Source organism: Balaenoptera physalus, assembly GCF_965194825.1.
Source record: "Balaenoptera physalus genome assembly, chromosome: 8".
NCBI classification, from domain to species: Eukaryota; Metazoa; Chordata; class Mammalia; order Artiodactyla; family Balaenopteridae; genus Balaenoptera; species Balaenoptera physalus.
Window position 1 is genome coordinate 71,155,477 of NC_138887.1, and position 25,998 is coordinate 71,181,474.

General features: G+C 36.5%; 1 protein-coding gene across 5 annotated transcripts in view; it reads right to left on the minus strand.

The window, feature by feature from the left end:
- Window positions 1–25,998, minus strand: part of LOC309665542 (uncharacterized protein) — a 406,582-nt gene that overhangs the window by 171,018 nt on the left and 209,566 nt on the right. For 4 of the 5 annotated variants that reach the window (XR_014266485.1, XR_014266487.1, XR_014266488.1 and 1 more), the window contains one exon: window positions 22,334–22,455. The exons of the other annotated variant lie outside the window; for it this stretch is intronic. The gene's annotated coding sequence lies outside the window, so the exon portion shown is untranslated. The remainder of the gene's footprint in view (window positions 1–22,333; window positions 22,456–25,998) is intronic. 5 annotated transcript variants of the gene reach the window in all.

Here is a 25,998-nt window from a genome sequence, read left to right on the forward strand (position 1 = left end):
CCGTTGTAAGAGAGAAGTTTATAGCAATACAATCCTATCTCAAGAAACAAGAAACATCTCAAATAAACAACTTAACCTTACACCTAAAGCAATTAGAGAAAGAAAAAAAAAAAACCCAAAGGTAGCAGAAGGAAAGAGGTCATAAAGATCAGATCAGAAATAAATGAAAAAGAAATGAAGGAAACGATAGCAAAGTTCAATAAACTAAAAGTGGTTCTTTGAGAAGATAAACAAAATTGATAATCCATTAGCCAGACTCATCAAGAAAAAAAGGGAGAAGACTCAAATCAACAGAACTAGAAATTAAAAAGGAGAAGTAAAAACTGACACTGCACAAATACAAAGGATCATGAGAGATTACTGCAAGCAACTACATGCCAATAAAATGGACAAACTGGAAGAAATGGACACATTCTTAGAAAAGCACAACCTTCCAAGACTGAACCAGGAAGAAATAGAAAATATAAAAAAACCAATCACAAGCACTGAAATTGAGACTGTGATGAAAAATCTTCCAACAAACAAAAGCCCAGGACCAGATGGCTTCACAGGCGAATTCTATCAAACATTTAGAGAAGAGCTAACACCTATCCTTCTCAAACTCTTCCAAAATATTGCAGAGGGAGGAACACTCCCAAACTCATTCTACGAGGTCACCATCACCCTGATACCAAAACCAGACAAAGATGTCACAAAGAAAGAAAACTACAGGCCAATATCACTGATGAACATAGATGCAAAAATCCTCGACAAAATACTAGTAAACAGACTCCAACAGCACATTAAAAGGATCATACACCATGATCAAGTGGGGTTTATCCCAGGAATGCAAGGATTCTTCAATATACACAGATCAATCAATGTGTTAAATGATATTAACAAATTGAAGAAGAAAAACGATATGATCATCTCAATAGATGTAGAAAAAGCTTTTGAGAAAAATCAACAGCCATTTATGATAAAAACCCTCCAGAAAGTAGGCAAAATCGTTCTCAATGGTGAAAAACTGAAACCATTTCTTCTAAGATCAGGAACAAGACAAGGTTGTCCATTCTCACCAGTATTATCCAACATAGATTTGGAAGTTTTAGCCACAGCAGCCAGAGAAGAAAAAGAAATAAAAGGAATCCAAATCTTAAAAGAAGTAAAGCTGTCACTGTTTGCAGATGACATGATACTATACATAGAGAATCCTAAAGATGCTACCAGAAAACTACTAGAGCTAATCAATGAATTTGGTAAAGTAGCAGGATACAAAATTAATGCACAGAAATCTCTTGCATTCCTATACACTAATGATGAAAAATCTGAAAGAGAAATTAAGGAAACACTCTCATTTACCACTGCAACAAAAAGAATCAAATGCCAAGGAATAAAACTACCTAAGGAGACAAAAGACCTCTATGCAAAAAACTATAAGACCCTGATGAAAGAAACTAAAGATGATACAAAGAGATGGAGAGACATACCATGTTCTTGGATTGGAAGAATCAACATTGCAAAAATGACTATACTACTCAAAGCAATCTACAGATTCAGTGCAATCCCTATCAAACTGCCAATGGCATTTTTCACAGAACTAAAACAAAAATTTTCACAATTTGTATGGAAACACAAAAGACCCCGAATAGCCAAAGCAATCTTGAGAAACAAAAATGGAGCCGGAGGAATCAGGCTCCCTGACTTCAGACTATACTACAAAGCTACAGTAGTTAAGACAGTATGGTATTGGCAGAAAAACAGAAATATAGATCAATGGAACAGGATAGAAAGCCCAGAGATAAACCCACACACATGTGGTCACCTTATCTTTGACAAAGAAGGGAAGAATATGCAATGGAGAAAAGACAGCCTCTTCAATAAGTGGTGTTGGGAAAACTGGACAGCTACATGTAAAAGAATGAAATTAGAACACTCCCTAACACCATACACAAAAATAAACTCAAAATGGATTAAAGACCTAAATGTAAGGCCAGACACTATAAAACCCTTAGAGGAAAACTTAGGCAGAACACCCTATGACATAAATCACAACAAGATCCTTTTTGACCCACCTCCTAGAGAAATGAAAATAAAAACAAAAATTAACAAATGGGACCTAATGAAACTTAAAAGCTTTTGCACAGCAAAGGAAACCATAAACAAGACGAAAACACAACCCTCAGAATGGAAGAAAATATTTGCAAACGAAGCAACTGACAAAGGATTAATCTCCAAAGTTTACAAGCAGCTCATGCAGCTCAATATCAAAAAAACAAATAACCCAATCCAAAAATGGGCAGAAGACCTAAATAGACATTTCTCCAAAGAAGATATACAGATTGCCAACAAACACATGAAAGGATGCTCAACATCACTAACTGTTTGAGAAATGCAAATCAAAACTACAGTGAGGTATCACCTCACACCAGTCAGAATGGTTATCATCAAAAAATTACAAACAATAAATGCCTGAGAGGGTGTGGAGAAAAGGGAATCCTCCTCCACTGTTGGTGGAATGTAAATTGATACAGCCACTATGGAGAACAGTATGGAGGCTCCTTAAAAAACGAAAAGTAGAACTACCATACAACCCAGCAATCCCACTACTGGGCATATACCCTGAGAAAACCATAATTCAAAAAGAGACCTCTACCAAAATGTTCATTGCGGCTCTATTTACAATAGCCAAGACATGGAAGCAACCTACGTGTCCATCGACAGATGGATGGATAAAGAAGATGTGGCACATATATACAATGGAATATTACTCATCCATAAAAAGAAACGAAATTGAGTTATTTGTAGTGAGGTGGATGGACCTAGAGTCTGTCATTCAGAGTGAAGTAAGTCAGAAAGAGAAAAACAAATATCGTATGCTAACACATATATATGGAATCTAAAAAAAAAAAAAAAAAAAAAGGTCATGAAGAACCTAGGGGCAAGACGGGAATAAACAGGCAGACCTACCAGAGAATGGACTTGAGGACACAGGGAGGGGGGAAGGGTAAGCTGGGACAAAGTGAGAGAGTGGCATGGACATATATACACTACCAAATGTAAAATAGATAGCTAGTGGGAAGCAGCCGCATAGCACAGGGAGATCAGCTTGGTGCTTTGTGACCCCCTAGAGGGATGGCATAGGAATGTTGGGAGGGAGATGCAAGAGGAAGGAGATATGGGGATATATGTTTATGTATAGCTGATTCACTTTGTTATAAAGCAGAAACTAACACACCATTGTAAAGCAATTATACTCCAATAAAGATGCTAAAAAAATAAAGAAATAGCAAATCTTTTACAGAGAAACAAGCTTGCCATCAGAGTTCTCTCTATGCAAAAACACAACTGAGAAATATATTTTTAAATGCTATAAGAACTTGAAACCTACAATTTTCTATTTAGCACAGTATCATTTAAATGTAAAAGTGAAAAAAAATATATAAGAGCTAAATAAAAATAAGTCCAGGTATATTCCCTCAAAAAATGTACCACCAAATGCCGACACTGAAAATATTTTTGTAATAAGTATTCAAATAAAAGAGAACAATCCAGAAGAGGCTGCAAGAGAGGTGGAAATCAGGGCTTATCAATACCTTAATAAAGTGATTGCTTTTTTTAAAGCTGAGATCAAAGAATAGGAAAAGAGAATATATGAATAATAACCCCAACATTGATTGTGATAGGGCTGGAGAGTAATTGGGAAAATAATGATCATCTTCCAAAAATCTCCATAGATATGATTAGGCAATTAGAAATGCACAGATGCATACATAAATTTAGCAAGCATATTACAGGATGCCAAATATCATTGATATTTGAAGAAATGCAAATTAAATCAATGAGACAATACGTATTTTAGTCTGCAAAATTAGAACACCAAATGTTGATGAGGATGTGCATATATAGAAAAATTTTTCTACTGCTTATAGAAATAAATCCCACGATCTTATTTAATCAAATTAACTACTGCATACAACAGTCAGAAATTCCAGGGAAATTTTCAAAAAGATCCATATGGAAATATTTTTGATGGTGAAATATTGAAGGCTCCCTGGAAGTCCACCATAGGAAATAAGAAATGGGCAAAATGTGGCACACCATGGAGAATTTTGCAGTTGTCAGAGCAAAGGATTTGCTATACAAATAACAACAAAGATAGATCCTAGAACTTAATGGTTAATAGGAAAAAACAGGAAAAAGAATGATATATATAACATAATATGATTAATATAAATTAAAATACATATAAACAAAACAATACACATTTTACAAGAAAAGTTTTGAGTCAAAAGTTATACATGAAATATAATAAAATACTTACATGCAACACCAAGAGAATGGGAATGAAGCATGAAATACATAGGAATCAATACATAAGTAGATATAGATAAATGATGGGTGAATGGATAGGTAATGATAGACAAGAGGTAGATAGATGGGTGGTAGACAGCTGGATATATAGCAGTCTTGCATGCATGCCTAATAGGAATGTGCCACGATTCACAGAGTGCAATAAACTCAAAAACTTGCCCCTGAATTCAAAAATTAAAAGTTCATCCTCACTAATAATTAAAGACAAAGAAAATTTTTTTAAAAACCATTTCCTTCTACTGCTTTTTGTTAAGGATAATAGCAAATTGACAGGCATATAGAATAACTTCTAAATACTGCTGGTAGAAATACAAATTGGTATAACCTTTTCAGGGACAATTTGGCAATATGAAACAACAGCATTAAAACAATGATGCTCTATGACAGTAATTCTTAAAATTTATTCTTACAAAATTATCAGAAATTAAGAAAGTTTTCTGCAAAAGATGTTAACCCTGGAAATCTTTATAAAATTAAAAGTTTTAAAGTAAGACAATGTCTTATAAAAGTTTCAGAGTTTGATATGATTTTCCCTTAATTGGTACCAGGGTAATAAGGAGAAACCACTGCTCCCACTTCTGGGACAAGAAATTCACAAGAGCTGGGAATATTTTTCTTTGTGCCAGAAAGCAAGGAAGACATCCAATATAAACAGGGTCATGTCAAAGGGACACAGGAACTAATCTAAAGGGATTCCCACTGACAAAAGATGGGCAATTGGATTATCAAAAAGAATAAAAACTGTCGTATGAAAATGCATTCATTCACCATGAAATTTAAAAAGCAAAACACCTCTTTGGTCGCCCTTGGAGATTGTTCAGGCAGCAACTCTTTATCAGGAAAAGTGAGAAATAAACAGAAAGAATCAGATTTTATCTGTACAATCTTTTGAAGTAGCCAAATTGTTGATGAGGGAAAATTCTTTGTGGATCTTAAAAGGGGAGGTAGAATTCGAAAATTACCATTTTGCAAAGCCCTAATGAAGTTATGGATCTAGTCAATCCTCATCAATGGATGTTAAATGATTATAAATAAGGGTGAGGGGAGTTCTAGTGGGCTGACAACACCTGATCTACCTCAACATCACTAAATGTGGGCAACCAGATGATATGGGCCTTTGATGCAATGGAATAAGGAGTAAACATCACAAACTATGACATATTCTTGATAAAAAGAAATTGAGCCTGACTCCAATCAAGTCTCTAGATATAACTATGCATTTACAAGAAATACAGGGGTGAGAGGAAGTAAAACAAATCATGAAGAATCAGCCAGTCAAATCAACAATGTGGAACACACTAGGGGACAAATGCATGATATTACAAGTGGGGGGCTGGAAGCTTATTAGAAATTAAATGAGATTTAATAAACATGACAACTAAATGCAGTGTTTGACTTCTATTTAAACAAGTCAACTATCAAAAAGATATTTACTGAGTCAATTGGAAATATTTGAATATAAACTGAGTATTGCATAAATTAGGAAATTACTGCTACCTGTTTTAGATGTGATAATGCCATTCTAGTTATATTTTTTTAATTTATCAGATATATATTTGGAACTATTTACAAGTGAAATTACATCTGGAATTTTAAGTATTCCAATTTAAAAAGGAAATACTCCACTTAAAAAAAATATCATTGGGATCAGTGAAGCAAGATTATCTAAATGTGGTTAATTGCCAAAACTTGGAAATCCATTATGCCATTTTCTCTACTATGTATTTGAAAATGACCACTAAAGGTTAAAAAAATTAAAAACAACACATTAATTTGATAGTTTCATATGCTATCCAAAAGAGGCATTTTTATTGACTTTCTAATAATATGGTAAAATGTGTTTTATATAATAATACGTCTTTTAAAAGCAAGAAAACAAAATTTTAGTATGTTCTCATATATGTATAATATGTAAATTCAGGTAGAAAAAAAAAAAAAGCCCTAGAAGGATAGCTAGAAAGTAATCCATCTTTGTTTAGTAGGACAATGAGTAATATTTTTTAATACTTCACTATATACTTTTCTGTAGTCTCCAAATTTCAAAATTTCTAACTTTTATCATCAGAAAACACTTTTAAGAATATATCCTCTCCCTTTTTTTCTCATTTGAATGAATGAAGATTGTCCAGTCACGATTCTCTTTTTAGAATTTCCTAGCCTCAAGAGCCAGATTCTACTTTTTAAAAATCCTCATCATGGTAACATACCTATGTTTCTCTGATCTTTTGGGAAGAGGATATTCTAAAATTTCAGCTATAAGTCTAAGTAACTAACAATCCTTTACTTAGTGTATTGAGCTTCAAAGTATCTAAAAATCCTTTACCCAGTGCATTGAGCTTCAAAACTGCCTGCTCATTTCCTCCCCAGATTTTTACTAATTCATAGAGCAAACCAGTTTTCCATAGTAATTGACTGAGCTACAGGACCACAATATCTGTGCACTAATATGTGAGACACCAAAATTATAATAATTTGTTTTTAGTCAACAGTCATCTTTTGAGTCCTAGCTATGTAATTAATAAACGATAATGACTAAAATGTTATGTCAATATAATAAATGTGACTGATAGAAATCTATTTCTAATCAACTCTCCTTCCATCAGGAAATCATGTAAATTAAAACTTGAAACATGTCACAGGAGTGCATTCATTTACTTGTCTGAAGACCTTTCAGCAGTGATTTGACAGCTATATACCTCTCCCAAAATAAGTTTCTCCTCAACTTGTCTTTCCTCAACCCTTTGAAGAATAGCAATGAAAACCATGTGTTCTTTCTTCCTGAACTAAAAATTACACATGATATTTCAGGTTTGGTGCCATGAGCTAATCTTCTGAATGGATGAAATCAGGAAAAACTATCAGAAAGACTGTCCTTTAGACTTCATCACCCACCATAAGACCACCACCATCTGTTATCTGCACAATTGAAATGGCCTCCTAACCGATCATCTGATATTCCCTCTTGCCCAATCCATTCTCCAGAATAAAAATAAAATAAAAAGCAAATCTGATCATATCACTCTCCTTAAAGCTCTATCAGCACTCCATTGCATTTAGGATAAAGCCTAACAGCTGAGTCTCAAAATCTAGGCTCCTGGCTTTCATTTCATATGTCAAATGATGGCCTTTTGAGGGTACACTAGGGTGTTCTGAGACTCAATTTCCAGTGGGGGGGGCAGTGTTCCCCACACCAATAAGCAATGCTCTGGACACCAGTTGGGTGTCCTATAACTCAACTCAATTTTGACACTATCTACCCAGAGGTAGCATCAGATCCCACAGGTTAAGAGTTCAGTCCTACAAGACTGCCACCCCTCCCACTGCAGACGTCAGTCATGAATCTAGGTTGTTACCTGTGCTTCTGACCAACTGAATATAAATCAAAGGTTCCTACGACCCCTTCCTCAAGTTGGATTAATTTGCTCAAGTGGCTCACAGAACTCAGAGAAACATCTTACTTACTAGAACACCAATTTATTATAAATAGATATAACTCAGGAAGAGCCTGATGGAAGAAATGCATAGCACAAGATATGGGGAAAAGGTGTGGAGCTTCTAAGCCCTCTCCAGGCACACCACTCTCCTCAAATCTTTACATGTTCACCTACCTGAAAGCTCTCTGAACCTTGTCCTTTGGGGGTTTTATGGAGCCTGATTGACTAAATAATTGGCCATTGGTGACTGAACTCAACCTCCAGCACCTCTTGCTTTCCCAGAAGTTGGGGAGTGGGACTGAAAGTTCCAGCCCTCCAATCACAATCACGTGGTTGGCTCTCCTGGCAACCAGCCCCGATTCTTAGGTGCTTCCTAAAAGTTACCTTATTCACATATAAAAGACCTTTGTTGCTCTCATCACTTAGGAAACTCGAAGGGTTTTAAGAACTCTGTGTCAGAAACAGGATAAAAACCAAATATGTATTTCTTCTTTTATAAATCTCAATATCCAGGTATATAAAAACTTTATACAAACCAACTCAGTAAGATCACTTTGTGAGCCACTTTTACCTTGAAAATCGCCTCCTCACCTTCAAAATTGTTCTATAGTTTTCGTAGCTACTCCATCCTTTGACCCAAGAATTAAGAAATACACACACACACACACACACACACACACACACACACACACACCCTTGCCCTCTCCCTCTCTATTTTTATTATCTTTCTCTATAAGAAGAGGAATGAGAGTGGAGGATATTGTAGGGCTTAAAATGTTTTACAGAAGGCTTAATCTTCATTCCTAAGTAGTATAGGATCAAACTGTCATTTACAAAGGAAATTGTATGCCCTACTTGGATTATGGATTTTGAATTCAAGTCCAGCTCAGGAAGACACAGAATATATTTAAATCAAAAAAAGATGAGCAACCAAAGAAATTCATACAACCATTTTTATATGCATGTAGCTTCATATAGTTTGGGATATTTTGTTCTGTTTTGTTTTTTGTCTGTGTTTTAGTTTGATTTGGTGTGACATTGTGCAATGTGGTTTGTTTTGATTATATTTAATAAGAAAAGTTGTATTCTTTATCATTTAAGGAGTGTATATACTTATAGAAATTTAGAGTTAAACACACACCTACTGTTCTGAATTAAGGTGTGGTTGAGGGATGCTACTACTTGCAACTCTTGTACTCAGAGATTATCGATAAGGCAAAATAAAGTCAATTTGTGGGAAAAAAGCATATTTTAGAATTAAAAGCATATTTAAACCCCATACTGGTCAAATCATTTTTAAATATTTTCTCCCATTCAGTAGGTTGTATTTTCATTTTGTCAGTTGTTTCCTTTGTTGTGCAAAAGCTTTTAAGTTTAATTAGGTCCCATTTGTTTATTTTTCCTTTTATTTCCTTTGCTTTAGAAGATGAAAACAAAAAAATATTTCTGTGATTTAAGTCAAAGAGTGTTCTGCCTATGATTTCTTCTAGGAATTTTATAGTATCCGGTCTTACACTTAGGGCTTTAATCCATTTTAAGTTTATTTTTGTATGTGGGGTTAGAGAACGTTCTAATTTCATTCTTTTACAGCTAGCTGTCCATTTTCCCCAGCACCATTTATTGAAGAGACTGGTTTTCCTTCACTGTATATTTTTGCCTCCTTTGTCACATATTAATTGACCATAAGTGCATGGGTTTATTTCTGGGCTCTCTACTCTGTTCCGTTGATCTCTGTTTCTGTTTTTGTGCCAGAACCATACTGCTTTGCAGTATAGTCTGAAGTCAGGGTGATTCCTCCAGCTCTGTTCTTGTTTTGGCTATTCAGGGTCTTTTGTGTTTCCACAAATTTTAGAATTATTTGTTCTAGTTCTGTGAAAAATACCACTGGTAATTTGATAGGGATTGCATTGAATCTGTAGATTGCCTTGGGTAGTATGGTCATTTTCACAATGTTGATTCTTCCAGTCCAAGAACATGGTATATCTTCCCATCTCTTTGTGTTGTCTTTAACTTCTTTTATCAGTGCCTTATAGTTTTCCCAGGTCTTTTACCTCCTTAGGTAGGTTTATTCCTAGGTATTTCATTCTTTTTGATGCAATGTTAAATGGAATTAATTTCTCTTTCTGATAATTTGTTGAACAGCTCATACAACTCAACATCAAATAAACAAATAACCCACTTAAAATGAGCAGAACTTTTTCTTCCAAAGAGGAAATGCAGGTGGCCAACAGGCACATGAAAAGATGTTCAGCATTGCTAATCATCAGGGAAATGCAAATCAAAAGCCACAATGAGATATCACCTTACACCTGTCAGAATGGCTATAATCAAAAAGAACACAAATAACAAATGTTGGCAAGAATGTGGAGAAAAGGGAACCCTCCTACACTTTTGGTGAGAATGCAAATTGGTGCAACCACTGTGGAAAACAGTATGGAGGTTTCTCAAAACACTAAAAATAGAACTACCATATAAACCAGCAATTCCACTCCTGAGTATAATCCAAAAAAACAAAAACACTAACTCGAAAAGATACATGCACCTCAATGTACATAACAGCATTATTTACAATTGTCAAGGTATGGAAGCAACCTAAGTGTCCATCAACAGATGAATGGATAAAGAAGATATGGTATATATATACTATGGAATTCTACTCTGCCATAAAAATGGATTAAACTTTGCTATTTGAAGCAACTTGGATGGACTTGGAGGACACTATGCTAAGTGAAATAAGTCAGACATAGAAAGACAAAAACTGTATGTATCCCTCATATGTGGAATCTAAAAAATACAACAAACTAGTGAATAAAACAAAAAAGAAGCAGACTCACAGATATAGAGAACAAACTAGGTGTTACCAGTGGGGAGAGGGAAGAGGGGAAGGGGAAAAAAAAGGGTTATTACAGGATTATATGAAATCACCATGTGAAACTTTCTGAAAATTGTAGAGCGCTACAGAATTTAAAGAAACTTTCATTCAATAAAAAAAAATCATATGATAAATAAATAAATAAATAACTAGCGCTTAAAGCCTAATTTCTACTCTCTGAAATTTGAAACCAGGGAAATTTTTTCAGGATATATTAGATAATCCTGATCACACTCTGGTATCAGGGTATGGTTATGGAACCCCCAAAATAACATGACCATCAAGGCTGATGACACTGGATTCATACTAAGAGTACAGGTGGGAGAGTTGCTTTCTGAACAGTGCATTTCTAATGCTGGAAGACCTTTAGGGTTCAGCCAGCTTGGTGGGGAGATTGGGAATAATGAGGAAAAATGGCTGAGCATGTTGGGTAAAGTAAAGAGTTGGTGCCCTGGGAAGCCTAGTATATACACCCTTTGGTGGTGCTTATCACTTGTGGGGGAGGGGTGGAGGGGTGGAGGAGTGGAGTTCAAGTTTCCTCCCTAGAGGAACCACAGCTGCCTGCAGGTTTGGGCCTAGGCTATAATGGACAAGTGTCCATGGGATGTACAAACTCAGCATCAACAGTGACACCGTGATTAAGTAAGTTCCCAGTTTCCTTGGAAAATTTGGCAAAGGAGAGTGTGGTCCCGGCCAACATGAAGTCTGGGAGTCAACAAAGTATTTTTGACCATAAGAGGAGTGACTATATGTGTACTCTCTAAGTTTGAGAAGTAGGCCATATTGGTCATAAACATAATTTGAACTATTCAGGAGTCTTCAGTATTATTCCTTGGACGTCACTGAGACTTTCCTTGACAATAATTATTGCCTTGACAACTATTGGGACACGAATCCTATACATGATGGCATAATTTATAGAATAACATACCAGCTGATTCAAATGAGTCAATATTGGTAAACACTTGAAATGTGCCAGACACATAACTCCTATATGAATGTTTGCTATAATTTGCTACATTTGTTTTTTCATGCGTTATGGGTTGGAAGAAAACTGCCCATAATGCTTAAGTCTTTGATGTGCTTTAAAATAGAAAGTCTAGAAACCTATCAATTATACTCTACTTTGTATATGCTGGTGAATATTTTTACCACTGATATAAGTGGAATTGAATGTGATATATATTCTGATACATCAGTACCACTTAATAAAATTTCATTCCATGAATTATTTGATAAGGGGTATTGAAATAAGTACAAAAGATTTTTAAATCATTACTTAGGCTACTTATGCTTCTAAAATGTGCTAAAAATGTGTAAGAGGAGTAAGAGTCTAGTTTCTTACAAATTTTAAATAACTTACACCAGAAAGATAAAGTCTTCTCTGGACTACTGTATATATGAACCACTTGTGAGTATCCTAAATGGGTGTAATATCTCTGGTACTAGATGAAAGTTTTCATAATTTACCGAAGTCCTTAAATGCCATTCACAGACTTAGTTTTTAAATATATTTCCATTGACAGAAGGCAATTACTTCTCAACATTTTCTGAATGTTTGAAAATCTAAAATTTTAAATTTGGCCTGGTCTAGTTATTTTAAAATGTTATTTTAATCTAAGAAAATAAAATAGTGCTGGGATTTTAGAGATTCCCATAGTCAGATACACAAGAATAAATGTTCAGTAATCAATTTAATTAAAATATTTTAAATTTTATTAACTAAAAATATATTTGTTATTATCATATATGAATCTGTAAAGCTGACCTTAAAACTTAAGTCCACACACAGGTTAAAGGATGATACCTAAGTAATAATTGGTAAGATATATTTGAGAATAAAGAAACATTTCTGCTAATATGAAATTAATCTTCCTTTCCAGCAAATATGAATTGCCACCATAAAGAACAGTGTCAAAAACTAATAAACAATTTTAAATTTTCTATAAATGGACGTATAGTGGGTGTTCCTTTCCTGCATAAACTTCTGTAGAGTCCCTTTTACGGCTCCCTGCTTTTATTTGAGTCCCTTCACAAACCTCCTGAACACACAGGAGAAATTTCTAAAATGATAATCTGATCATGTCTCTTTCCTGTTCTAGTATTTCCATGGATTCCAATCCCTTAAAGACCAAATTCCAAATTCCTCAGCATCACAAGCCCATCATGATTGTAGATGGATGGACTATCTTTACAAACTTCTCTTCTGCTACTCCTTTCTCACACTTGCTCCAGCAATTCTGAACAGTTACAGCATCTCAAGAGCACCACATCGTTTACATGCCCATGTCATCTGGCATCTCCTGTTATTTATAGAGGATGTTGCCTCTCCTGGAATGCTCACCTTCCCGTGTCCTGCCCCAAACAACCCACATACACACTCCTGTGTTCTGTCTGGATAATTCTTATTCCAACTTCAAAATCCAGTTCAAAACCTGCTTGCAAAAAGCTTTATTGTCACCTGCCTTCTGGTAACTCAGAGGAGAAATAATCATCCCCTGATCTATGCAATCTCTGTATCTTCTACATGCATTCATTACTGCAGTTTTTCACACGCTATTAAGTATATTCTGTCTCCTGCATTAGATTATGAGTTTCTTGTAAGCAGAGCCTGTCATTTATCCCAGGACCTAGCATAGGAGCACACAGAAGGCACTGAGTCCTGTTTGTGCTTTATTGGCTAGATTCAAGAAGACCTTTAAAGACTATTTTCTTGCTTTTGTTCCCTTCAAAATCACAATAGAACTCTGAGATCTCAGCAGGCCCTGTTGCTCCATATGAAAAAGCTTTTATCAATACTGAGCCATTTAACAAAGAAGCTCTTTCTGAAAATATTAGTACCATCTTCATTTATTTAAATTTCCAGAAACCTGCAGTAGCAAGCCTCACAGCAGCCTTTGAGCAAATTACACAGCCTATTTCCATTTCTGAACTTTCATAATTTCTAAGGGCAGATGTAAGGAGAGAAATCAAAATGTTTCTTCAGACAAAGGTTGTGAACCTGCTTTAAATCACTTAGAAGCTCTGCTCTATGGGGCAAAAAAATCATATTAAAACAAAATTTTTTACCAAAAATGGAATGTCTGAGATACTACGTCCTTCAAAGTGACAACATAATGGCAAATTATGACCCACCAAACTCAGAGGAGCAACATTATGTCTGAAGAAATATAGATCAGATCAGTGCTAAGAAGCGAGCCTTTTTCGTGGGAAATTAACAAGGTAATCACCCAGGCTTCTAGGTGCTGAATCACTTGCCACCTGATGGAGGACCAGCCCTGGAGAAGAGTACCGGAATCATCTCAAAGTGCCCTAGGCCAACCATAAAAAGTCATGACGGAGGTCATCAATAACTAATAAACAGGTGTATATATATAACCTGAGGACTGCAGGAGGCTTTGTGAATAATACCCAAATGATATAAAACCTAATCCCTGTCTTCAGTGAGTTTATAGTCTGGAAAGGGAAATAAATCTTAATGCAAATGCAAAGAGAAAATGCAAATAACATGCAAGTGATGTGATTTTCCAACACAATGCAAGGTAATTAAAGATTTTAAGGTTCTGATTGATTCATTTCATTAATATCGATTGAGCTTAAATACCTTATACTTTGCCTCAGAGTGATACAGTCGATAGGAACTATAAGATTTCAAAGGAAGGAGATCTTTATCTTTAGATTAAACTGTTGGTGAAAAACTCCCACTGGAGGAAGGGGAGATCTGAACTGGGCATTCAGAAGTAGGTGATATTTAGATTGGCAGAAAAAAAAGGGAAATGGCTCAGACATAGCAAAATAGGTATGAATCAAAACACATTACCAGGTTATATTTTTAATCTTTATCCAAATTCTAAAATGACTTGTGGTTTGACGCCTCAAGCCCTGGACTTGTGTGTGTACCGTATACACAGTGGAAATCTCCATTCCTTCACGCTGATTCCTTGACATTGCTGAGCTCTATGAGCTTTCCTGCCTCTTTAACAACAGAAAAGGGAGAGAAGAAACCTTTCCTGAATCAACAGAAGAGTCAGTCTATAAAATGACTTCTGCGCTCAAGTATGTGAAGAGAGGGATGAACAACGCTAATCTGGTTTGGATGTTTACTTGCTAAAATTTTGAAATGTCCCCTGTGGCTAACAGGCTCATCTAATAAACATATTCAACACTTCAATAAATAGCATACATTTCTACTTGCTTCTTGGCGATTGCTTTCATCCGACTTGCTCAAAGCTCTTCAAAGACATGGAGCCAGATTTGCCACAGTTCTAAGTCACTCCCCAAAGGTAATTTAGACAGTTAAGGAGGTGCATTAATTCTTTCAGGCCACAAGGGGCCCATTTGCTGAATATATAGTGAAAAACCAAAAAAGAAACAAAATTCCCCTGAGCCTCAAAGATGGGTAAGGACTCTTCCCTGAGCCAGTGGGAAACATCAAGCTCTCTGCAGCATGTTAATTAGCACAGAGGAAGCAGAACTCTGCGTTTTGGTTTTACCGAAGCCAAGCAGAATGCCCACCAATGACTGACACTCTTATTCTAAAATGAATTATTTCTTCACAATTTAAATATTGTTTAAAAAAAACTTCCAGATATGACTATAATTGTAGCAGCCAAGAAAAAATACCAACAAAAAAGATGAATCAACACAACTCCCATGATAAATTGTACCAAGTTTAGAGACATCAAGTGTTTTGTTAATTGTATTGCTTTACACTTAGATTTTATTTCCCCTTGCTTAGGTATGAGGCAATTTGCAAAGATGATGACCTACCCCAGAAGTCTCCTACAGATATATCGAGCGTTTGAGACTTACTCAATTCTGATCTTGAAAGCACCTTGGAGTATCGTTTAGCCTTGAGAGAGCAGATCCAGACAGGTACCCACTGAGAGAATAAAAAATTAAGATCCTCTTCTCCAGCTAGATCTGTGTGTAACTCTAGCTAAAGCCAGGGCAGATGTGCATCAGAAAGAGAAGTTCATATGCTTTCACCAGTTTCTGGGGACAGAAGAATCATTAAGATTTATGCTTCATTTTAACCTCCCTGCCCCTGTCATGTTATGTCTATTTTATAATCTCAAACAATTAGAAAATGACTATTAAGAATGTTTTCACTTAATTGGTTCATATATTTACAAGTGTTAGTGAAACTGCATATAACGAAGGAAAATAAAGCAAGAATGTGGAGAAGCAGAAGGGTTTGTGTCTACTTTCTGTGGTTCGTGTTTGCACAGGATTTGGTTATCAAAAATCACTTTCAGCTTCTTAGAATTAAGCTGTCCCATTTCAGAAAATGTAATTTTATCAAAATAACCAGTGCCAAGACTCATCATCTATTTTCTATACAGATGTTTGAAAGGAATCTATAAATTAAGCTTACAGAGTGTACCAGTTTGGGTAAGATGAAGAAAACATAATTCAATCCAGGTATCCCAAGAGAGGAAATTTAGTACAGATAACTACTTACAGAGATGTGAGAAGAGATGAAAACAAGGAAAGGTGAGGTAAACAGAAAATGACAACAGTAGGAAATTGCTACCATTTAAGGGCAAGTGAGCAGACAGAGTAGATGGTGTTATCAGAAGCAAGTTGAGAAGGCCTCCGTGTGTGAGCTGGAACCAGGCAGAAGTGACTAGGAGGGAGTGGCTTTCTATTTTTTTTTTTTTTTTTAAGCAATGTCATTGGTGGCCTTATTAGGATGTGAATGTCCACGGGTATTAACACCATTTTTTTGAATTTTTATTGAAATATACTTGATGTACAATGTTGTGTTAGTTTCAAGTGTACAGCAAAGTGATTCACTTATATATATATATATATTATTTTATGTACGTATTCTTTTTTTACATTCTCTTACATTATAGGTTATTACAAGATATTGAGTATAGTTCCCTATGCTATACAGTAGGTCCTTGTTGGTTATCTATTTTATATATAGTAGTGTGTATAACTGGATCCAGGACCACAAAGATGTAGCCACTGTCTTGAACATCACTAGAAGCACCACCAGCTTCTTCTAAACTCCTGCTTGCCAATGTTCTGGCAGCCCTCCCTTCAGCCAAGCCCAACCAGAAGCCAGTGGGAAAGGGAGCCTGGGCAGTGTGGGTTATAGCGATCAGGCCCCCCCGAAACAGAGCAGTGTAGAGGAAGAAAGGGGGCGCCATCTGAGAGTAAAGCACCAGATGTTTACAGTTTATCCTGTTTGCTCCTCAGCATCCATCTTCACGCTCTACCCTTCATGCAACAGGAGCTACTTGTATCTGCCTATCGTGATGCAAAGATCCTTCATACAAACTAACATACTCTCACCTTCTCCTTCAAAAAGAATGTCCCATCTGTGTGAATCTCTCATTTAACTCACTCAAAATCCTACCAGGGTATTCTGTAACCTAAAAACTACTTGTGAAATTAAGGAGCACACTTCTTATATGAAATAGTAGAGCAAGGGAAAAGTAGAAAAGAGAAATGAGCAGTTAATATCGTCAGTGTCCTTCAGCCAAAGACCATCCGTTGAACGAGCTGAACAAGTTGGGTTTATTACCTATTGCATCGAGGGAGAACACATGCCATGGGAACCAAGAGCTGACTCGGTAAGATGGTGTGAAAAATAACCTGTTACAGGGTAGGACTCGGGCTTTAGCTGGGTGATTTGAGGATGCTCTGAGGAAGTGGGGGTTCCCCTTAGATTGAGTGCTGTCAGAAAGCCGTCTATGATGGGGTAACTCGATAAACCTTATCTATAATGGGGGTAAACTAGAACAAAGACAAATCTGAAACTGAAAAAGCAGCAGCAGTCACTCTTACTATCTGGGAGAAGAGGATGTTTGGTTGTTTGTGGCTGGCTCAGTGGCCTTGCTTTTGTCTCACTTCATTGTGGTCTCAGGCTGACCTTGTCTGATATTGATGTTCTGTGAAATTGTTTATATCCAACAGGAAAATAATTTGGGCTAGCTATGAGCAGCAGACCAGTTACCAGATGATGGAGGCTGTTTTTCTTCTTTCTCAATATACACAGAACTCGTATTCATTATACATATGAATACACACACACACACACACACACACACACACACACACACACACACACAGATATATAAAATACACATATCTTCTCTGGTCTTCCTTCTAGTAACTGATCATGAGTGATTGTTAGTATTTTAACACATCTTTCTTCTACCATCCATTCCATGTTCCCTTTGCCCTTAGCCAACACCTTGGTGGTAGAGATTCTCTGCCTGGCGGAGTGACCTACACATTCTTCTCTGAAGAAGCTCAGCCTTTAGTGGCCCAGCCTTTACTGGATTGTTCTGGTCTCACATTAACTTTTTTAATTCTATGTGAAAGTCCTAAGTGCCCGGTGAATACTCTGGGTCCCAGGGATCTCCATTGTAAGAGCAATCCAACTTTCCCTTGTCAACTGGAATCAGTCTTCTCAGCCAGGCTAGTAACCTCTTTTTCCATCTACTGGTTCAGTGACGTGAAGAGCCCAATGTGGCCAAGTGGTAATTTCAACTCCAATTCAACACAAGAAAACCATCTTTATGCCACCCCTCCATACCCCTATTGAAGCCTTCTCCCCTAGTAATAAAAAATTCTGAAACATCTGAAATCAAGGTTGTGGGAATGAAATCAAAAGTCATTAGAGACCAGAGTTGTGGGGAAGGGAGGAATTATTAGCTATAACAGTGAGAGGAATCACTCCTACTCCTACCCCTTGGATTCGGCTATGGGAGAAAGAACATTCTATATTAGCTGCCAATTCAAAGCATGCATGGCATCTTGTAGGACAGCATCACCAATTTGCAGGGCATCATATCCCAGCTGGAGCCACAGTGAGTTTTCAGTAGGCCACTCCATTGTTCTATGAAGCCAACTTTTTCTGGGTTACAGGGTAAATTATAACTAGAAGATTCTGTGGCTCACAGGCTCACTTCTGCTGTGAAATGAATTCCTTGGTCAGATATGCTCTTGTGTAGGATAACTTTAGGCTAAGTAAGTCATCCATGAGTCTACCAATGGTGTACCGTCAGGAGCATTATTCACAGAGAAGCTGGGTGAAGTGTATGAGGAACTCTTTGTACTATTTCTGCAAGTTTTTGTAAGTCTGAAATTAATTCAGAATTAAAAGTTTTAAAAAGAGAGAAAGCTACGTAGGAGAGGAGGAACTGTTCCTGCTGACGAGGAGACACAGAAGGAAACTGAGGGTTCAGTGTTTCGCAGAGACAGGGAGAAACATGTTATTTTAATCAAAATCACGTCTCTTCCTTATGTTCAAAATAAGTAATTGTTAAATGCACTGATGTGATATAGCATTTTAACTTATTTGAAAATGTCATGAATTACAGAGGGTTTTCTCCCAATTAGGCTTTTTCAAAATATGTTTAAAATGTTTATGTTTTTTTCTTTTATTTCCAGGGCAACAAAGTATTTCCATCTTTTCTATAGATTTTGTTCTATGGGCAGGTTTTTCTTAAATTTTTGAGGAGAATTTTTTTTTTTTGAGGAGGGAGCATATATTTTCCAAAAAGAGTTTAAAATGTAAATGCCAAAACAAACCCGCTCATTCTTAACGATTAGTAACGTTTGAATTCCTTTGGAATTTCAGTTAACTGTGCATCCGGTTGTTCTCTGGGGTGGCGGCCTGCCCTAGCTCTTCAACTTGCAGCTTGAATCTGCTCTGCCCATTGGAAGAGTGCTCAGTGGATAAACCAGTGCGGGGCAGCTGTGATGTGCTGTGTTTTTATTTTCCATCAAGGGCACAATCTCCTTTGGCAGAATAAGGGACACTTTTTAATTTTGTCCAGTTATTAAAGGTATGGCACTAGATACATGAGTTAACTGGTTCTATATTTCTCATGTGTTCCAATCACATTTTAGCATTTTCAAGTGACTGGTACCTGGAACAGCCACCCAACTGACCTACTCCTTAATCTGGCATTAGCAGAGGGAAGAATATAATTGTGAGACTGAAACAGTCTAGTCTCTGACACCATTTTCTCAATTTTTAAAAAATAATACTCAACCTGTGCTCACCTGAGGTTTCTTGGCAATTCAGTTCTTAAGTCATAGACGGACAACTGTGAGAGATGAGGAAGGCGGAAGAGGAAAGCCAAGACGATCAGATGAGGAAGGACCTGACAGGCAATGCTAAATGCACTGAGAACTTTAAACTTGAACTTGATGCATTGAGCGGGGCAGGAAATGGTAGCAGGCATGGGATTGGTTAGAGTAGACTGACGTCTTTAAAATCTAATTGGATTACAAGCTTCATTTTCAATACGCAGATAAACCTGAGAGGTTAAGCCTTTGCCACTCAAAACTTGCTGTGCATTATTTTGATCAGCTCAACACAGGGCAACTGGAGAGGACTGGGTTTTGAGGAGGTGGAGGTGGTCATTGCTCAAAACAGATTGTGTGTAGAGCCTGCTGTCTACAGTATGTCACTCCTGAAAAGTGTCCCCTGTCACCTTCAGCAAATGTTGTAAATTGTATACATCTAAGAGTTTAAGGCCAGTGTGCACGATTTTGCCCCAGGATATGGTCCTAAAACAACTATCTAGGCTCCATTTTGAAAAATTAAATCAATTATTTGTGGGATTAGACTAACTGGAATATTACTGAATCAAAAATTATTATATGTGGGGTCCTAAACATATAACCTGGCTCAGAACAATACCTAATCTAACCTGCTCACACCACCTCTTCAAAAGAGCAAATCTTTCCCTGATCAGAAACTACTAAATACAATACCACTGCACTTTTAAAAGCAGGATTTCAAAGAACAAAGCCAGGACTTGTCTGTAACCTGAATTGTCTTTTCAATCTGTTACTTTGCTGAACTTTAAGAATATGTAACTTACTGTCATACAGAGTAAGTCAGAAAGAGAAAAACAAATATTGTATATTAACACATATATGTGGAATCTAGAAAAATGGTACAGATGAACCGGTTTGCAAGGCAGAAATAGAGACACAGATGCAGAGAACAAATGTATGGACACCAAGGGGGGAAAGCAGGGGGGAGGGGTGGGTGGTGGGATGAACTGGGAGATTGGGATTGACATATATACACTAATATGGATAAAATAGATAACTAATAAGAACCTGCTGTATAAAAATAAATAAAATAAAATTCAAGAAAAAAAGAAAAAAAAATTTTTTTTTCTTATTTCCTATACATCATTTCCTGAAAAAAGCCAAATGTCTTCATGATATCTTTATAAGCAACTCAAGTTTGGAAGTGGTAATTTGTGTATACAGACTATGCTCAACAAAGCATGAATCATATAGATCCCATTATGTGATTATGCAAATAAACACTAAATATACAATTACAAGCATACATGGGCAGTGAAATTTAATTAATTATTATGACACCTCACTTGCCAAATGTAGTTTTATTAACTAACCGTCCACAGATGTGTTTCCTCTCGATTCATTTATATTTTAATACCATGTAGAAATGATAAAGTATTGTGACAACAGATGATAAAAACAGATGGAATAAACATAATTGAACCCAAGATAATTTACATAGGTTTGAACTGAACAGTTTGTATATTTAAGCCAGTCAAATGCTTTATTCTTGTATTGTGGCTATTTAGGAAGAACGTCTCACACACACACACACACACACACACACAAAGACATTCAAACCAGCCAAGGACATTTACAAATGCATATTTAAAGGCTATTAAGTAGCTTTTTTAATTGATGAGCAATCACTAATTGTATCTGAAGGTATAAATATTAAAAGAAAAAAGTGGTCAAAAAGATCAGACATCGTAACCTAGAGATTATAAAAATTATCAATAAACATTCATGCTAAGTGAAGTAAACATTTGACAAATGACTAGGTATAATTGAAAATCTCAGCCACTTATAGATTACATTCTCCCCTGGAGGGCTGCATTCAACACTTAAATAAAAAAAAAAAAAAAAAAAAACTTAAATAATTGATGATCTTTCTAAAGAAGAATCTAAAACCATCAGAATCACTTCATTCCATTCCAAAAGAGTATTTGTACGTGTGTACGTGTATTTGCATCACCAAGTCTTTTAATGGGCATATATTCGAATTGACATCCAGGACTGTTACTCCCATTTGTTCGAAATTCCATCAAATAAGATTGCAATTACATTAAAAAGTCAATATTGGGGGCATCAGACTTCTCTGATGTCCAAATGGTGAAGAAAATTTCTTCTTGTTTGTCAAAAAAGATTACAGGAATAGGATAGGACATGACCTGGTTACCAGAATATAAGTGCTCAGCAGTCTGTGGAAAGCCTCCCTCCCCCCTGATTATATCATATGGTGTTCCTGGCAGAATCCTCCTTTAGCGGGAAGCAGAGGGTTAGAACTGCGTGGGCTTCAAATCACCTTCGCTCTCCTTCAGCAGTTATTTTAACCATAATTCATTTCTCGGGTGGTATTTTCACCGTTCATACTTTACTTCTACTATTATGTGCATGGTGCTAAAAGAAAGCGCCTAAGATTGTGTGAATAGGAAAAGAGCATTTTCTAAAACTGAGTTATTTTATAGTCAAGTAAGAGCTTTTTAAAAGAAGTTAGAGTAGATATTTCTATGTAGGGCTTCATTCTGCCCTACTGCAGAAAAATGACTTTTCATCCCTTGCTTGCCTTTGGGACTCAGAGATATATGAGAACTGGGCTTACCAGAAAAGGCCACGTGTATCTGATGGGAGGCAGCAAGGCTGATCAATATCGCAATGCCAGTAGAAATGGTCCTCTTAAGCTACACCGTCTAGGGCCGAAGGCACTGGCTGGTGACTACTCAGCTGCAAAGATGTAATTTAAGATATAATTTAATTAGAAGAAGCAGAACTGAAGTGGGTTTTGGGGGGGGTTTTATTTTTTGTTTTATTTTGAAACTTACAAGAAATTATACAGCTAAGCAGGTACAGTGAAATAGCCTCGCTAGAAAGAGAATGATAGTTAATATTTATACAACAAAATCACATCTTATCCCTGGGCCACAGTCACCATTTGTGCTTGAGTTAAGTATAGTGGCTTATTTTTTAATCTCCAATTATATCTTTGAAATAGAAAGATACAACGGAGTCTGGAAAATGGATCGCGTCTCCCCACACCCACACTACAAGCCCATGTTCACTGCCTTTGTAACCTCTTCCTTTACCACTTTTATGCTCATCTCATGTCATCCAGAAGCTTCTTCAATGTTAAAAGTAAAGTAGAATGGTTGGGATGAATCAGATACACAAAATATCTAACTGACCTCAGTAACAACTTAAAACTTGGGAATTCTTAAGCCTTATATTTAAAGTTCTTGGAAAATATGCATTGTTGCCTTATCTTTCCTCAAATAACCATAAAAAGGCCTTAAAATCCTGATAAAACTTTCTGGGGATTATAGTACTTTTCTGTATTATATACTATTAAGCCACTGTTATTGTTAGCAATAAAAATTTTGTGTCTTCATAAATTAAAAAACATTTTTTGTAACACCAAGTCTATATTCTCTAAAGTGTGATTTCTAATAACTTTGATAGCTATAATGAACTAAGTTACATTTGATGGTGACATCACACCACCTTTGTGCCAATGTTCAAAAACTGGGCAGAAACCTCAAACCAGTGGCCTGTATGACTGGGTTGACGGATTTGAACAGGTTCCTTAGAATCACATTCTGTCTCCACAGTCACGGATGCCTGCATTTTCAGTAATAATTGTCACCCCCACTTTACCACCACAAATAAATGTGTTCAAAATGGTTTCAGTGTCCTCCATGGAAAACACTACCTTGTAAATTCCTTGTTCATAGGTATATTTCCAAACATTAATAATGAAATAAGTGAATTATCTCTATCATGGAATCCTATTTTTTCTTTCATTCATAGAAATTTAAAACACTGTTGTTATGGCACCTCTACAAATTCTGATTCAAACCTTTGGTTTGCTGTGCCAGGCTCCAGCAATCAGACTACAGACTAAGTGGCATATTCAGCTTCTTTGGGACTCTAGAGAGTTAATAGGTTTATTCTTTGTTTTGATTTGTTTGTTGTTGTTTTACTTTCTAGTTCTTTAGCATTTTTGTTGATATCTGTTCAGAGCAAATTGTGTCAGATATCCTAGCTCTACATCTTCTGTGATTTGATATGCTAGTTTCTCTTGGTCATCTGAGTCCTTCAATTTACCAGCATTCCAATTCACACATAGTGAGAGGTTTCTGGACAACCAGATCCCTCTGCTGCATTCCGTAAGAGACATTTCATTCTGAACTGCTTGGTCTGTGATACCTTAAAGGAGACTGGGGACATGATTCTATAAACCTATTTTCTATTTCAATTGGATGCATGTCCATTCATGAAGGCTGATCCCTCACCTTCAACTCAGCCATAAACTAACAGTCCTGAGTCTTCAAAGTCAGTGATGTCACTTATGTCTACTGTATGCTAATATGAGGTACCTTCCCGGGTCTGTGCTTAACATGCCTTGTGTCATGATCTGACCATTGCCTGTCCTCAGAATTCACCTCTCAGTGTCCTCCTGCTACATTATACTCCAAGCCCCTCTGGCCACCTTCCTTTCCTTTAACAAAGAAAGCTCATTCCTGCTTTAGAGCTTCTACAATTGCTGTTCCTAGAAATCTCTACTCCAAAACCTTCCTAACTTGCACCTTGCTACCACTTAAGTCTTAAATGAAATGTCAGCGGTGCCTTACCCGATTTCTCATTCAGAATTAGTATCCCCATCTCCACACACCCATCATACACAAATAAGGACGTTCCAGAGATGGTAAGGGGTTCCCAATAGCAGGTAAGAATGACTAGCAGCTTAAGCTGGTAAACATGCCATTAATTTGTAAAGACAAAGCTCTGAATGTTAATAAACTTTTTCAGAGTTTCAGACGTTGACATAAGGCTCGAGTCTTAACTTTTTCATAATATAGTTTTGAAATGCCCTCTATAACAGAATAATAATCCATACTATTTTCATGATAAGGTCATTTAATTTCATTTTAATTCTTTATAAAACAGCATTTTGTATGAGAACGTTCATGAGATGAAGAATAAATCTGAAACAGTTTGTGAAGGCACCTAGCACTGTGCCTAGAACATAGCAGATGCCTGATAATGCTTGTTGACCGACTACACAAATAGCATCTTTTAAAATGACAGTTATATTTTCTAACAGGCCTGGGGTTACACAAGTCAACACTGCAGTATGAAATAAGGGGAGCTGAAATGAGGTACGGCCAGAAAATCTCTCTCCCGCACTGATTCTACCAACAGTGTGTCATTCTGAAGTCATTCCTTTCCTTTCCATTAGAGACCTCTTTTTGAAATGCAAGACTTCAGGAAATTGTAGCAAACCCCTGTTGTGTTGTATATTCAGGCTCTCTTCTGCAGGAACCACCCCCCTCTTGACCCCAACCAACAGGGGAACTCCTAGAAGCCAAGTGTCTATTACATTATGTGATTTTGCCCTAACTAGGCTAGTCAGACATTTTCTTCCAGGAAGTTAAAATTCTAATCTAAAAGACACAAAAACTGGGAATTTTGAATCTTGTTCAGATAAACAGCAGAGCTTTAGATCTGTCCAATACAATAGCTACTAGTCATAGGTGGCTCTTTAAAATCAGATTTCAATTTCAGTGAATTAGAATTAAAAATTCAGCTCCTCAGTTGCATTAGCCATATTTCAAGTGTTTGATATTATACAGCAATTCCATCATCACAGAATATTCTATTAGACAGAGGTGCTTTAAAGCAGGGCTCAACAAACTACAGCCCGTAGTCCAAATTTTTTTTGACAATCCATAAGATAAGGAGGTTTTTTCATTTTTAAATAGTTGGAAAAAATAAAAGAAGGAGATTCTAGGATGTGAAAATTATGTGGCATTCAAATTTCAGAGTCCACAAATAAAGTTTTATTGGAACATAGCCATGCTCATTTATTTACATATTATAGATGGCGTTGAGTATTTTTGACAGGTCGTATGACCAGCAAAGCCTAAAATATTGACTATCTGACCCTTTATAGAAAACGTTTGCTGACCTCTGCTCTAGAGGTTGGTGCTAAGGTCTCCAAACCTGTCTCAGATTCTGAAAGGTTATGAGGAGACCAGATAACACTTACACTGAAATGCCAATGATGTGTCAGGTACACGGAATGTCTTTTCATTTCTGTGTTGAAGGTTGGAAAGGAGAAGGACCACTGCTAAGAGTATGTGTTGATATTGGGGGGATTAAAGGGGAAGAATGTCTTCTTCCCCAATACCAACAGACAGGTGTGAGAGCGTCACATTTTACTGTGCTAACCGCAGTGTGCCCAGGTGCGCCAGAGCCAAAAAGCAGAGG